Genomic DNA, 13,740 nt, shown 5'->3' with positions numbered 1-13,740 from the left:
CAGTACCCATGTCTTTAATATCGGGGTCCATTTACAAAAGAAATTTATTTAGCAGCATTAACAATAATAGCAATAATAACAGTAGCAGAATCAACACAGTACAGAAAAACTGAAATATAAATAAACTAGTCACCGTAGCATGGCTCCTTAAGACAACAGCAACTGACTAACTTTCCGTCATTGCTCCATTACCATATCAACACTAATCTGCTACACTATGGAACTTGGCTGGCTATATCAAACACCAATTGCATAAATCAACTAGTATATCAGGTCAGCTTAAGGAACACTGCACTCTTCTAGGCACCATAGTCTAATTCCAACCAATCATTCTTCTAAGGAGGATTTCTTATTACCCATAAAGACTTCCTCAACCACTGATTTTACTCTCCCAAGTCTATAATTCCATCATTAAGTCCTAAACTCTCACGGGTTACCCATTATTCTTAAATGATATCTTGATATAGGACTCATGTTCTTCTCAACAGTCGCTCTTACTTGCTTTCCATAACGAGGACCCATCTAATCGCAGAAATTCATTACCATAGAAAATCCAATAAAATTTCCGACTCGAGGACATCGAATAAGAAGAAACAGTGAGGAAGATGTAGGTATGACTGGGAGCAACCATACAAGTAGTAAGATGGGCAGTCTTAGTACCATACGGTAACAACACATAATTCAGTGGCGTCCCACCAGACCCTTTTGTCATATAGACAAATGGTCAACTCATATGCACTGTTTGCCCCAATCAACCGATAGAGTCTCCGAGAAAAGAACAATGCTTAAATAGAGATTGACAAATAAGGAGGGAGAAAAATCTGATTTATAACTAAACCAGCAGAACCCTGAGTGGTTTCCTCCGAGTTCCCAACTTTCTCACAGGAAAAAGTAAGCAACATATAGGATAAGAAACAATAACTCTAGAAACAAAATTCGTTTCAAGGAAGAAGTATAAAGGTTCAAAGATATCACCTCCCGATTCAATCCACATGCACTATAAAAACTTGGTCGTCATAGCAGCCTCTGACTATTATCATGTTATCCGAACTCACCCAGGTCACACAATTGGGCCTATAACATTCCTTGACATAGAAGAGGTAATATTTAGGAATAACGCTGCATCCCTCTCAACTGCCACAACAAGGCCCCGCTCAACGCTGAATCCTCACAACCAAACTCATTTTCTTGAGAAACTAAAAATCCTATCGAACATTACTAATAATACATATATGAAGGAACGTACTCTAGGTTAGGGCTGTTCCAGTCAATCCTCAACAAACGTCAGGGTTACATTTCCGAAACCCCTTGACTAAACCCATAGACTTGCTCCTCTAGTTGAGTTGCTGACCCACATCTAATATAAAACCTTCCTATACTCTTTTGACTCTATTCTTAACCTAAATCAGGGACTCAAACCTGTAGCTCTGATACCACTGTGACGGGCTCAACCCCGGGGTCAGGAGTTGACGTAATCAACAACAACCATAAGATAAACAATTCAATAACGGGATATAACTACGACCCCTTTACCAAGATCTTTGCCAGGTTTAAGTATGATTTAGGTTTACAACTATTATAACACCAACTTACTACAATTTATCATGATGCAATTAACCTAATATAGCAACTTAACAGACAATCTTTGGTCCAGCATAACTATCTCAGAGGAGCCTGACTCCAAAGGAACTGGAAATCTGCCCTGACCACCGCGGAAGAATCTCCTAAGCATCTGCAATATATATAAAATATTCTGCAAGGGTGAGCAATTGCTTGCTCCAGCAGTACCATTATATGAATAACAATAAAATAATGTATGATAAAACAGTGATAGGAACAGAATTCATAACTCGTTAGAAAACATTTATAACCGGATATTCAAAACTAGCATGCTTCCAAAACAACAATATAGTCGTGTGCTGTGTATAATTACCATAATCAAGGCTTAGCATGTTATTTCATTTTCACATAAATTGTCTCAATAAGTTGATTTGTTAAATCAATTTTAAAACTGAATCAATCAAATCTATTGGACGTTTAACGGTGAAGATAGTGATCAGTCTACCCTCACCGGACAGCGACTAGCGGCCATCCAGAAATAGAATGTGTTCCGGAACTTGGGAAAAGACTAGCTAGGTCTTTCCCCCATGCTGGACTAATCGGTTAAATAGAATGCCCAATCCAATTAGGCACTTACGCAACCACATACTGGGCCGTTACCAAATAACGGGCCTCTTACACAACTCCAATATATCCACTAATTCCCCTTTTTGCCTCTTTCCAAAATTCCACAACATAGTTGGATCAAAACAGTCTCTTTATCCAGTTTCCAAAATCACTGTCACCTATCTCTTTTTAAAAACTAATCTGTCACAGCACACTATTTAATACTCTTTTCATTAAATCACGTTTAGAGATAGGTGTTTTCAGAAGTTACTTTTTCCCAAAACATAATTTTAAACATATTTTTCAAATACAGGGAATAAGTAACTTAAACGTTTCTGTTCCATTACGAGAATAAAATATTTAGCTATTCATATATACTGAACCATAAAAGAATGGTCAGGGGTACTTGCCTTGCAGAGCGTTACCACTATTACCGATCGACCTTGGACTAATTTTTGAAGGAATTCGGGATTTAAATACAGGATTTTACAAATAAATGCAGTTAGACAATCATATAGGGTTAAATAATTGTTGAAATATTGATTTCTAAATTATAAAGTCATAAAAACAATTTTAGAGACAATCCCACATAATTTACACAAATAAACTTGTATTAAATCCACTTTAATAGTGAAAACAATTCAATAAAAGTCCATAATTAATTACACAACCACCATGGACACCGTAAATTCACACACATAGATAAAAGTAAAACAACACATAGCTGACAGAAGTTATACACATATATTATCCAATTAATAATTTCATAATTACACTTTAATTAAATATAAAAGTATACGAGTCGTTACAGATGTGCTGTGCATTATTTTTTGATAAGCATAATAGGCAATATATATCTATATTTTGAAAACTATGATATATTTGAATTTGAATGGGTAAATGTGTGTATTGTCATCAACCATATCTCTTCTTAGTTATAGTTATTATAGAATTGGAGCTGAAGAAAGGCCCTAATTAAAAATATTGATTTGTAAACTATAGATCAAGAGAGACATGAAGTAAGAAAGATGCTTGTAATTGCATGAAGTACCATGGCTACTTATTAAATGAGAGAAATGCACCTCACATCTAAATAAAATTAGATCTTCTAATGGAAGCATTTCAAATTGCAAATAAACAATCTTAAAATTATATATGCCCCCAATATACACATAAACACATGTGTGTATGGGCATCATTTTGTTAGCACAAAAATTAATAATGAAATGATAAAATGATAAAAAAAATGCACTAAACAGACCGAAAATATTACGAGGAAAGAGTATGTGTTGGTGCTCACTAATTTTTTGATATGGTTGGAAACCTCTTCCTCTTAGATATGTTTTATCCATCTCTAGCTCTAGTGAAGTGAGAAATGCTAATTGTATAGTGTGTTTAAATGAACACAAGAGAGTTGTAGGAGTTGCATATTACACGTGCCTTTGGCATGTGGCAAAGACGTGATGAACGAGAAAATGAAGGGCAATATTATAATTTGGTCTTGTTTATCTCTAGTATATTATGTTTGAGTTATTAGTGAAAGTTAAATTTTGATGGTTAGTCCCCATTTTCCAATATGCTCACCTTTCACTGTGTCTAAATTCTTTGTATTTTATCAACAACATCGTCTCCTCTCTTGCTCACCGTCTCTTTAAAATTTAAAATTGTAATTGAACCTTCTAATGTACATTTTATAATTTTATTATATTTAATTATATTTTCTAATCATCTTAACAATCAAAATATATTTTTTATTCCATATTTTTATCAAAATTTATTGATTGATTTTGTTTTAACTGAATTACTATTAAAATATTTATATAAAATAAGTTAAATTTCTAAAAATGATACAACAATATCAAAAACATCAAAATATAATTAATTCAAAATGCTATTTTTAAAAAAAAAAATTAATGATTGTTATATTGATCTTACACTAAGTTATTTATTGTGAAAATCAAACTAAATGCTTATATATAATTGAAAAAGTGGTTGATTTGATAGGGTTTTGTTAACAAAATAATTGTAACATAAAAAATATTTTAATAATAAATAATATTATAGTATTAACCATGAGTTATTACTAAACCCAGTTACTAATTAGCATGTTTGAATTTTATTTTAAAATTTTAAATTTTAGAAAAAGTTGAAAACAACTAATATAATATAATACTAACCCATATTTAAATTAAAATTTATAAAATTTGTAGCTAGGAAAATAATTAAAGAAAAAATTAATAAGCACAAAAATTTTAATAATTTTAAAACTTTAGGAACATAATAAAAACAAGTTGAGTTAATATATTGCAACCTTATGCAAACACCCATTGATAATGTAAATATTTATTTTTGGTAATATTTACACTTGAGAACTTATATGTATTTTTATAATTCGAACCTGAGAACTTATTTTAGTCTTTGAATCTAACAGGCTGTGCTTATTTGATGAAGAAAATCCGACTATCCTAATCGAAATGAGGATTAACCAAACTAAATGTATACCACATTCGGGTTATTATAGTATAGTATAGTATTGATATGTCTAAATTGGATACTCCAACCCATCTAAAATCCCCTTAGCTAAAAATATAGCAACCTCCTCTTAATTGGCCTAAACTTTTGTGAATCTCTAGAAAGCTTGTAGCAAATCTCTAAGCATAATTTAACATTATAACGGTCCCTAGTAGAGCAGCTCAGTTACACGTTCAGTAAATTTTACATAATCATCATTTTATATTATTTTAGACACCATTAACGCTAATATCGGATGCTCTAATGTGGTATAGAAAAAAATGTTTAAAGTATGTATGCACATTTAAAAAGGTTTGTACATTCTAAAATAAAGCATAAAAGTAATTCTAAACATAATTAATATAACTAAAATTTCTTTGAACATTATAATCAAATTTTATAATTTGTCAAATATAACTTTAGAAAATCTATAAGATTCTCCAAAATTAAATGTAATCTCTTAAATAATGGCTGGTATTACTAATATATTATATGATCAATTATAAACCTACCTTAAAATAATACTAAAAACACCCTTATTTAGTACTATCCACCCACCTCACTTTTATTTCACTGTACTGAATCCCCTTAACTTATAAGGCCTATCGCAAACTTAACTTATCTCATTACACTACACCATATAAGGCCTATCGCAACGCCCCCTTGAAGAATGTTACCTGATATGTTACCCTATATATGGTACTCGTAAGCTAATCAACATTGTGGTTTTTTTATCGTACGGAACCCGCAGTCGCTACCATTCGGGTGCACACTGGATAAACCCACGGGCTCACGCAATAGCCTGCAACTACGTGAACCAAGGTAAATCGCATTTAAGTGACAGACTCTGGCTCAGGAGGTATATTCATATATTCTCCTCCACAGGATTCGAATATGTGACCAAGAGAATTGTTATCTCCTCTTTAACCAACTGAACCAACCATTGGGTGTTGTTTTTGTGTTACCTTAGCCAAAAAATTGATGTTGCATTAGGTAGAAAGTGTTGCAGCTTGGAGCATTTTTGTCAAAGTGTTACCTTAGAGTATTGAACATAATTATAATATTTTTATGATTAAATACTTAATTTTAATTCATTTTTCAAGAATCTAAGCTGATATACTAATATAAATTTAATAAATGAGATATGTGATACACGAATATCTTATAACAAATTAAAAAAAAATAAAAACTGTACTATACAAATTTATATAAAATATTAAAATACATAAAAATTGTATAATAATTTGAATATTAATTATTACATAACTGTTGCAGTTTGGGCTATGAACATATATCCAAATTATGGGCCCAGTAATTTGTAGAGAGGGGGAAATTTTGGGGAAAATCTATCCAAATCTTTTAGAAAAATTGAGAATTTTGGCAAGTCAACTAGTCGCCTCTCATTCTATCTCAACACACACTCTCTCGTTACCCATCTCTCTCAGCACACTCTCTCTGTCTACCACTCTCTCGTTACTCTCTCTCTCTCTTTGGGTGCAAGTAGACACGCAATGGCTACATGGTTTGAGAATAATATTCCTAGGGAAACCATTCAAACCCACTTCAATTCAAATGGAGGTTCAGTTTATTTGAATAACATCCCTCACAACTATTGACTAAGATACACTTTACAAAATGTTTCAGACAATAAGTAAAACTATTTTGATTTGTCAAGATAGGAAACCCTTAACAGTGGTAGTCCCTTTTTTAAAGGGAACCAGGGTTTGAGAATACTATCTAACTAGAAGATGTAGTTAAATTCCCTCTAGTATACTGGAGTTTCGTGAAAGTGAAGAACACATCCATATACCAAAGAAATGATTTAATGCTAAATCATTAATTATGTGAGTTCAGTTGTCATTTCAGAACAAGAGGCATCTCACTCATTGAGACAATGCCTTTCTTAAATTCAGATTGATGTGATACATGTCTCTGCAAAATTACAACCAAAATCTTGTAAATCAATCTTGAAATCAAACTCATATAATCACCGTAGCAGATCACCTACTCATCTCATGAATGTGGGTTAAGTACCAATACCTCAAGGCAGGTTTTACAACTCTTGAATTCATGGTGAAGTCTTTCACTAAAGCTAATAATCATAATATCTCATTTTAAATCACATGTATCTAAAACTATGCTCTTAAATCTTTAATCAATTTTCACAGACTTTAAACCACAGTGACATCTTTTATTCACCTCATCAGTGACTATCTATAAGCCATTGATAAGTGTTAGTCCATCAATGGCTATTTCTAACAGCACAAACATTGATGGTTCAAATTGTTCGATCAACTGCTACTTCATAGCAGTTGATAAAGGTACATGTTGTATTGCATCTCCACGTGATAAAAAATTACTTTAACATATATAGGTATGAAGGAAGGGAGTGAACACTCTGAAAGTAGGGAACTGCTCTGGTATTAGTCAACAAAAGCGAAGTGTGAATGAGAGGTATGCTAATTCTTCCGATCATGTAAGTAAGATATGGAGTTCCACCTTAGAAGGTGTTAAGTGGAATTTATGTCTACGTAGAACGTCCTATAAAGGCTTGGATTGGTGTTTTGTACTCAAGTATTTTATGTATTTGATTAGTTTTTGTAGTGTTTTGCATTTCAGGCATTAATAAGGGATCAAGGAGAGTTAGCATTGTTTTGGTGCTAAAGTGGTGTTAGGAGGGTGTCTAGGAAGTTTGCTCATGGAACATGGAAGTTTGTCGAGGTTTAATCACTTTTTTATTTAGAATTTAAATTCTCTTAATGGTAATATAACATGGATATTTAAAAATTGGAGAAAACATTGGATTTCATTGCTAGTTGTTGTGGTTAGGTGTCAAATGGCTAGTAGCCGGCTCATTTTATATGAGTAGTCTAGGGTTGCACTAGATGGAGCGAAATGCACTCGTTCAGAAATCATGTGAAAAAAATAAAAAAAAAAAAAAAGAAAAAAAAAAGAAAAAAGAAAAGAAAAAAAAAAAGAAAAAAAAAATATGTCGATGCATGATTGATCACGAGTGGGCTCTTTAATACTCGAGTTATTAAGTTCTTAGGGGACTTTGTGCCTAGTGAACTACGGCTTTTTATAGTCTGGGATCCACTAAACCTAATGCTCGCTACATGGTATTATTGTATAAGTCTTTTGTTGGACCTCAGCATTGCACGGTCAAACTAAGCATATTTGTGATTGTTTATGTGTTATAAATAAAAGCATAAAACATATAATAACTCTGATAGAAGAATTGAAGTGTTGTTAATCATTTTGAGTTAGCTTTTATTCTATTTATAACCTTGTGATTGCCTTGATGAGTAGTGAGTCATGATTATTGATCTAGTTGTGACAGTATATCTGTTAAGCAATTGCCACGCACGCACATTTCTGCTTGTGAGTTGATTTGTGGGATTTGATTGATATTTGTGCGAATAACTTCATTTGTTGAGATGTTACTTATTGGTTGGTTTAGTTATTCTGAGGGATGCATTGCATTCATGTTAGTGCATTCATGCATTTTTATTTCTTGTCTTTGTGTCTGTTATACTTGAGGACAAGCATCGGTTCAAGTTTTGGGGTGTGTTAAGTGGCATTTATGTCTACATAGAACGTCCTATAAAGGTTTGGATTAGTGTTCTGTACTCTAGTATTTGTATATTGATTCATTTTTGTAGGCGTTGCATTCCAGGCATAATAAGGGATTAAGGAGATTTAGCATTGTTTTGCTGCTAAAGTGGTGTTAGGAGGGTGTCTAGGAAGTTTGCTGTAGAACACCATCTCCAAACTAGTCCAAGAAAAACAAGCAGAAGTAGAAATTCCAGAATGTCAGAGCGCCTGCGCTCTGATAGCGCGCGCACCGCGCCAGAACTACAGATGAGACCCAAGAACCTGTTTTCAATGTAGAGAACTGATTTTTCTGGACTTCTAATCTGTATGGGTTGCTATATAATGATGACTTAAGGTCATTTTTTCATAAGAAGCACGTAACGGAGCTTAAGGAGAAAGACATCGAGAAGACCTAGGAGCACAAATACAACAAAGGAGAAGAACAACTGTTTATACTTGTGATTCTATATTGAGTTGTAATCTTGGATGCTAGTTTTCTTATTTGTTAACTCTATGAAGCGAAAGTGATATAGGTGTTTTAGAACTGCTATTCTAGCATAGGTTCATGTATTTGATATGCATGCTTCATAGGTAATTTTAACCATCTTACTTGCCCTATGTAATCATGATAGATAACTTGCACATTAAACCGTTATATTGTCAAATTCTATAGATATATAGGGTCTCAATATAATTGGTGTCTATTCTTGTTCTATCTATTTAGTGGATGTATGGTAGTAGGGTATTCGTACAACGAAAGTTGGCGTTTACTAGTTTCTTGTTTATCTGATTGGTGTCTATTCTTGTTCTATCCCTTTAGTGGATGTATGGTAGTAGGGTATTTAATGAAGTTAGAATCCCATGTTTGTGTCATATAGTAAATCAAACCTTTTAATCTCTTAGTTAATTGCATGTTAGTTAATATCTTACTTATAAACAATCTCAACTTGTTATCATCTTAGCATTGAATAATAACCATACCATTGTTGCATAAGTGCATAGATTGAAGTTAACCTAAACCAGTCTATGTGGGAATGAACTAGAAATAATTCAATATTACTTGTGAACGCATACACTTGCGTGAATATTAGCGTGTGTTTTCGTCCTAACAAGTTTTTGGCGCCGCTGCCGGGGACTCGGTGTTAATTTTTAGTATATGTTCTTGACATCAGTGGTCGTTAAAGTACACTGACTCGGATATTTTACTTACTTGTTTGCTTGTTGCTTTTTCAGGTACTCTAGAGCGCGTTTATACTAACGCGTTCTCGATCTCGAAGAGAACACTGAATAAAGCGGAGGAAGAAGTTTTAGTAGAGGAAGAAGTTCTTGTAGTAGAGGAGAAAGTTAATGAAGAAGCTCTTGTTGCAATGGGTAAACCAGAAATAAATACAAAGGCTTCTGATGGACTACTCTCAGCCGAATATCATGATATCAGTCTAGCATTGTCAGACCAGCCATCTCGGCTAACACTTTTGAAATCAAGATGCATATGCATATTAGAGATTTCATCGAGATCTGCGAAACCTTCAAATTCAATAATGTGGTCTGAAGATGCTATAAGCTAAGGCTTTTCACATTCTCTCTAAGGGATAAAGCTAAGTGTTGGTTGCATTCTCTACCACCAGGCTCTATCACCAAGTGGGAAGATCTTGCTCAGAAGTTTCTCACTAAGTTCTTTCCTATGGCGAAGACTGCTGCAATCAGGAATGCTCTTACTCAATTTGCGCAGCAATCGAGAGAATCTTTGTGTGAAGCCTGAGATCATTATAAGAAGATGCTTAGAAAGTGTCCTCATCATGGGATGCCTGAATGGATGATCATTAACTGCTTTTAATGGTTTGAGTGTGACTTCTAGACCCATGCTTGATACAACATCAGGTGGAGCCTTATGGGCTAAGAGCTACGATGAAGCGTATGATTAGATTGAACTGATGGCTGCTAATGAATACCAGAACCCATCTCAGAGACTGACTCAAGGTAAGGTAGCAGAATTCTGAAGGTAGATGTAGCTACTGCTATAGCTGCTCAACTTAATGCTTTGACGATAAAGGTGGATTCTTTGGCTAATTGGAATTAATCAGATCACTAGTGTCTGTGAGCTTTGTGATGGTGCCCATGAGACAGAGCAGTGTGCTATTTCTAGTGAATCAGCTTAGTTCGTGAGCAACTTTCAGAGGTCGCAGCAACCATTTACAGCCACCTTTCATCCCAACAACCGCAATCATCCTAACTTAACTGGAGCAATACTCAGAATACGGTGCAACAGCCTTATCAACAGTATGCAGCAAAGCAATACAACCCTACTGGTTTTCAACAATCGCAATATGCCCCAAGACAATAACTCCAACTACAACAATCTAATAAAAAATCTGAATTGGAGGGTTGAGGCTCATGTGCAAGAGCCAAGCGGTATCTATCAAGACCTTGGAGAATCAAATTGGGCAGATTGCCGATGCCTTGTTGAATCAACAACCTAGTACACTCCCTAGTGACATATAAGTACCAGGTAAGAAGGAAACAAAAGAGCAGGTGAAGGCAATTACATTGAGGTCTGGGAAGGTTGCAAGCTAAGAAAAAGCTCAAGTTTCAGAATTTGAAGGTGGTGTTGAAGAAGAGTGCCAAAGGAAGCAGAAGTGGAAACAAGGAAGAAACTATAGAACACACTCCTCTTGAGGGTAATATAGGGAGAAACAGGTCTATCCTCCGCCTCATTTTCCTAAAAGGTTGCAGAAGCAAAAGTTATATAAGCAGTTTGCTAAGTTTCTGGAGGTGTTCAATAAACTTCATATCAACAAACCTTTCGCTGAAGCTCTTGAACAGATGCCTAGCTATGCAAAGTTCATGAACGGTATTCTCTCTCGGAAAGACTAGATGACTTAGAGACCGTTGCTCTCACGGAGGAATGTAGTGCTATGCTGTAACAGAAGTTGCCTCCAAAGCTTAAAGATCCTAAAAGCTTCACTGTTCCTTGTACTATCGGAAAAGTGTCATTCGACAAATGCTTTTGTGACTTGGGAGCTAGCATCAATTTGATGCCTTTGTCTATCTTAAAGAATTTAGACTTACCTAATCCAAATCCCACTTCTATGTCCTTGTAGTTGGTCGATCGCTCTATTACGTATCCACGGGCATTGTGGAGGATGTCTTGGTCAAGGTGGACAAACCCATCTTTCCAGCGGAATTTGTAATTCTTGATTTCGAGGAGGATAAAAAGATTCCCATAATTTTGGGAAGACCATTCTTGGCTACGGGCCGAACCTTGATTGATGTTAGAAGGGTGAGCTCACTATGCGAGTGCTGGATCAAGATGTGACTTTTAATGTGTTTAATGCCATGAAATTCCCTACTGATAATGAGGAGTGCTTAAAAGTGGAGTTGGTCGATTCTGTGGTTACTTCAGAACTTGACCAAATGTTAAGGTCTGATGCCTTAGAAATGGCCTTCTTGGGGAATTCAGATAGTGAAGATGAAGGTGATGAGTAGTTGCAATATTTGAATGCTTCTCCTCGGAAGCAAAGGCTGGATATGCCTTTTGAATCTTTAGATTGGAAGAGCTGAAAAATTCTCCAAAGCGCCTCAAGAAGGAAGCTCCTACACTCGAGCTTAAACCTTTGCTAAACACTTAAGGTAGCTTTTTTAGGTGATGAATCTACTTTGCCTGTTATTATTGCATCTGACCTTTCAGGTAGTAATGAGGAAAAGCTTTTGAGAATCTGAGAGAATTCAAATCGGCAATTGGAAGAACATAGCAGATATCAAGGGAATCAGACCTTCTTATTGCATGCATAAAATTCTGCTAGGGGAAGGAAGCAAGCCAAATGTTAAGCCGCAGAGAAGGCTAAATCCGATAATGAAAGAGGTTGTGAAAAAGGAAATTCTCAAGTGGCTAGATGCAGGGATCATCTATCCTATTTGACAGTTCTTGGGTGAGTCCAATACATTGTGTGCCGAAGAAAGGAGGTATCATTATGGTCACTAATGAGAAGAATGAGCTCATTCCTACTCGAACAGTCATGGGGTGGAGAGTTTGCATGGATTACGGGAAGCTGAACAAAGCCACGAGGAAGGATCATTTCCCTCTTCCTTTCATTGATCAGATGCTTAACAGGTTGGCTGGGCATGATACTATTGTCTTCTAGATGGCTATTCGGGTTATAATCAGATTTGCATTGCTCTAGAAGATCAGGAAAAGACTACCTTCACTTGTCCGTTTGGTAACTTTTTCCTTAGAAGAGTTCTTTTGGGTTGTGTGGTGCACCTGCCACATTTCAGAGATGCATGATGGCTATCTTCTCTGACATGATTGGTTAGAATGTGGAGGTGTTCATGGACGATTTTTTATGTTCGGTGATTCTTTTGAGGAGTACTTGCAAAAATCTTGGCGCAGTTCTTAAAGGTGTGTTGAGAACAATCTGGTTCTCAACTGGGAGAAATGTCACTTTATGGTACAACAGGGCATCATTCTTGGGCACAAGGTCTCTAGTAAAGGACTTGAGGTGGACAAAGCCAAGGTGGGGTTCGTTGAAAACCTTCCTCCACCAATTTTTTGTTAAGGGAGTCCACAACTTTTTTTGATCATGCGGGTTTCCATAGGCGGCTCATCAAGGACTTCTCGAAATTCTCTAAACCATTGTGCAATCTTCTAGAGAATGATGCCCTCTTTAAGTTTGATGACGAATGCCTAGCTGCTTTTGAGATCTTAAAGAAGAGTTTAATCACGGCACCTATCATAACTGCGCCTGATTGGAATGAACCTTTTGAGATGATGTGCGATGCAGTGGCTTTGCAGTTGGAGCAGTTCTTGGGCAAGAGGAAGAACAATATATTTCATGTGGTCTACTATGCTATAAGACCCTAAATGGTGCTCAACTGAACTATACTAATACTGAGAAGAACTCTTAGCCAATGTCTACGGTTTTGAGAAGTTTCGATCTTATTTGTTGAGACGAAGGGATAGTTTTCACTGATCCCGTTGTTATTCGCTATCTCGTCTCGCAGAAGGACTCGAAGCCTAGATTGATTCGATTGGTTCTTTTACAGCAGGAGTTTTGAATTGGAGAATCAGGATAGAAAGTTACTGAGAATCAAGTCGCTGATCATCTCATCGCGGTTAGGAAGATCGAGTGCGACTTCACAGGATAAGACATTGATAAATGAGTCTTTTCCCGATGAGAATTATTTGGGGTTGCAAGAAGGGAAACTTTGGTTCAAGACATTGTGAACTACCTTGTTAGCATATATGCCTCCAACTTTGTCTGCTCAAAGGAAGAAGTTTCTTCCTGAGGTAAAGTGGTACATGTGGGATGAGCCATTTTTTCCTTTAGGCAAGGAGTTGACCAAAATCATCAGGAGATGGTATTCATACAGCGAGACGGGGGGTATCTTGCGAAGACTTTCATCAATTATTTATGGGGGGCCACTAGGGTGGGAGAGAAGATAGTAGCTCGTATCCTTCAAGCAGGATTCTTC

General features: G+C 35.6%; 1 non-coding gene across 1 annotated transcript; it reads right to left on the bottom strand.

Moving 5' to 3' along the window:
• Window positions 1-9,967: 9,967 nt before the first annotated feature.
• LOC141703277 (small nucleolar RNA R71) lies at window positions 9,968-10,074 on the bottom strand. The gene has a single exon (XR_012567427.1). It is a non-coding gene; the product is annotated as a small nucleolar RNA R71 (small nucleolar RNA).
• Window positions 10,075-13,740: the final 3,666 nt, after the last annotated feature.

Source organism: Apium graveolens, unplaced genomic scaffold (assembly GCF_009905375.1).
Source record: "Apium graveolens cultivar Ventura unplaced genomic scaffold, ASM990537v1 ctg6428, whole genome shotgun sequence".
Taxonomy (NCBI): Eukaryota; Viridiplantae; Streptophyta; class Magnoliopsida; order Apiales; family Apiaceae; genus Apium; species Apium graveolens.
The sequence above is the reverse complement of the archived record's forward strand: the minus strand, read 5'-3'. Positions and strand labels throughout refer to the sequence as shown.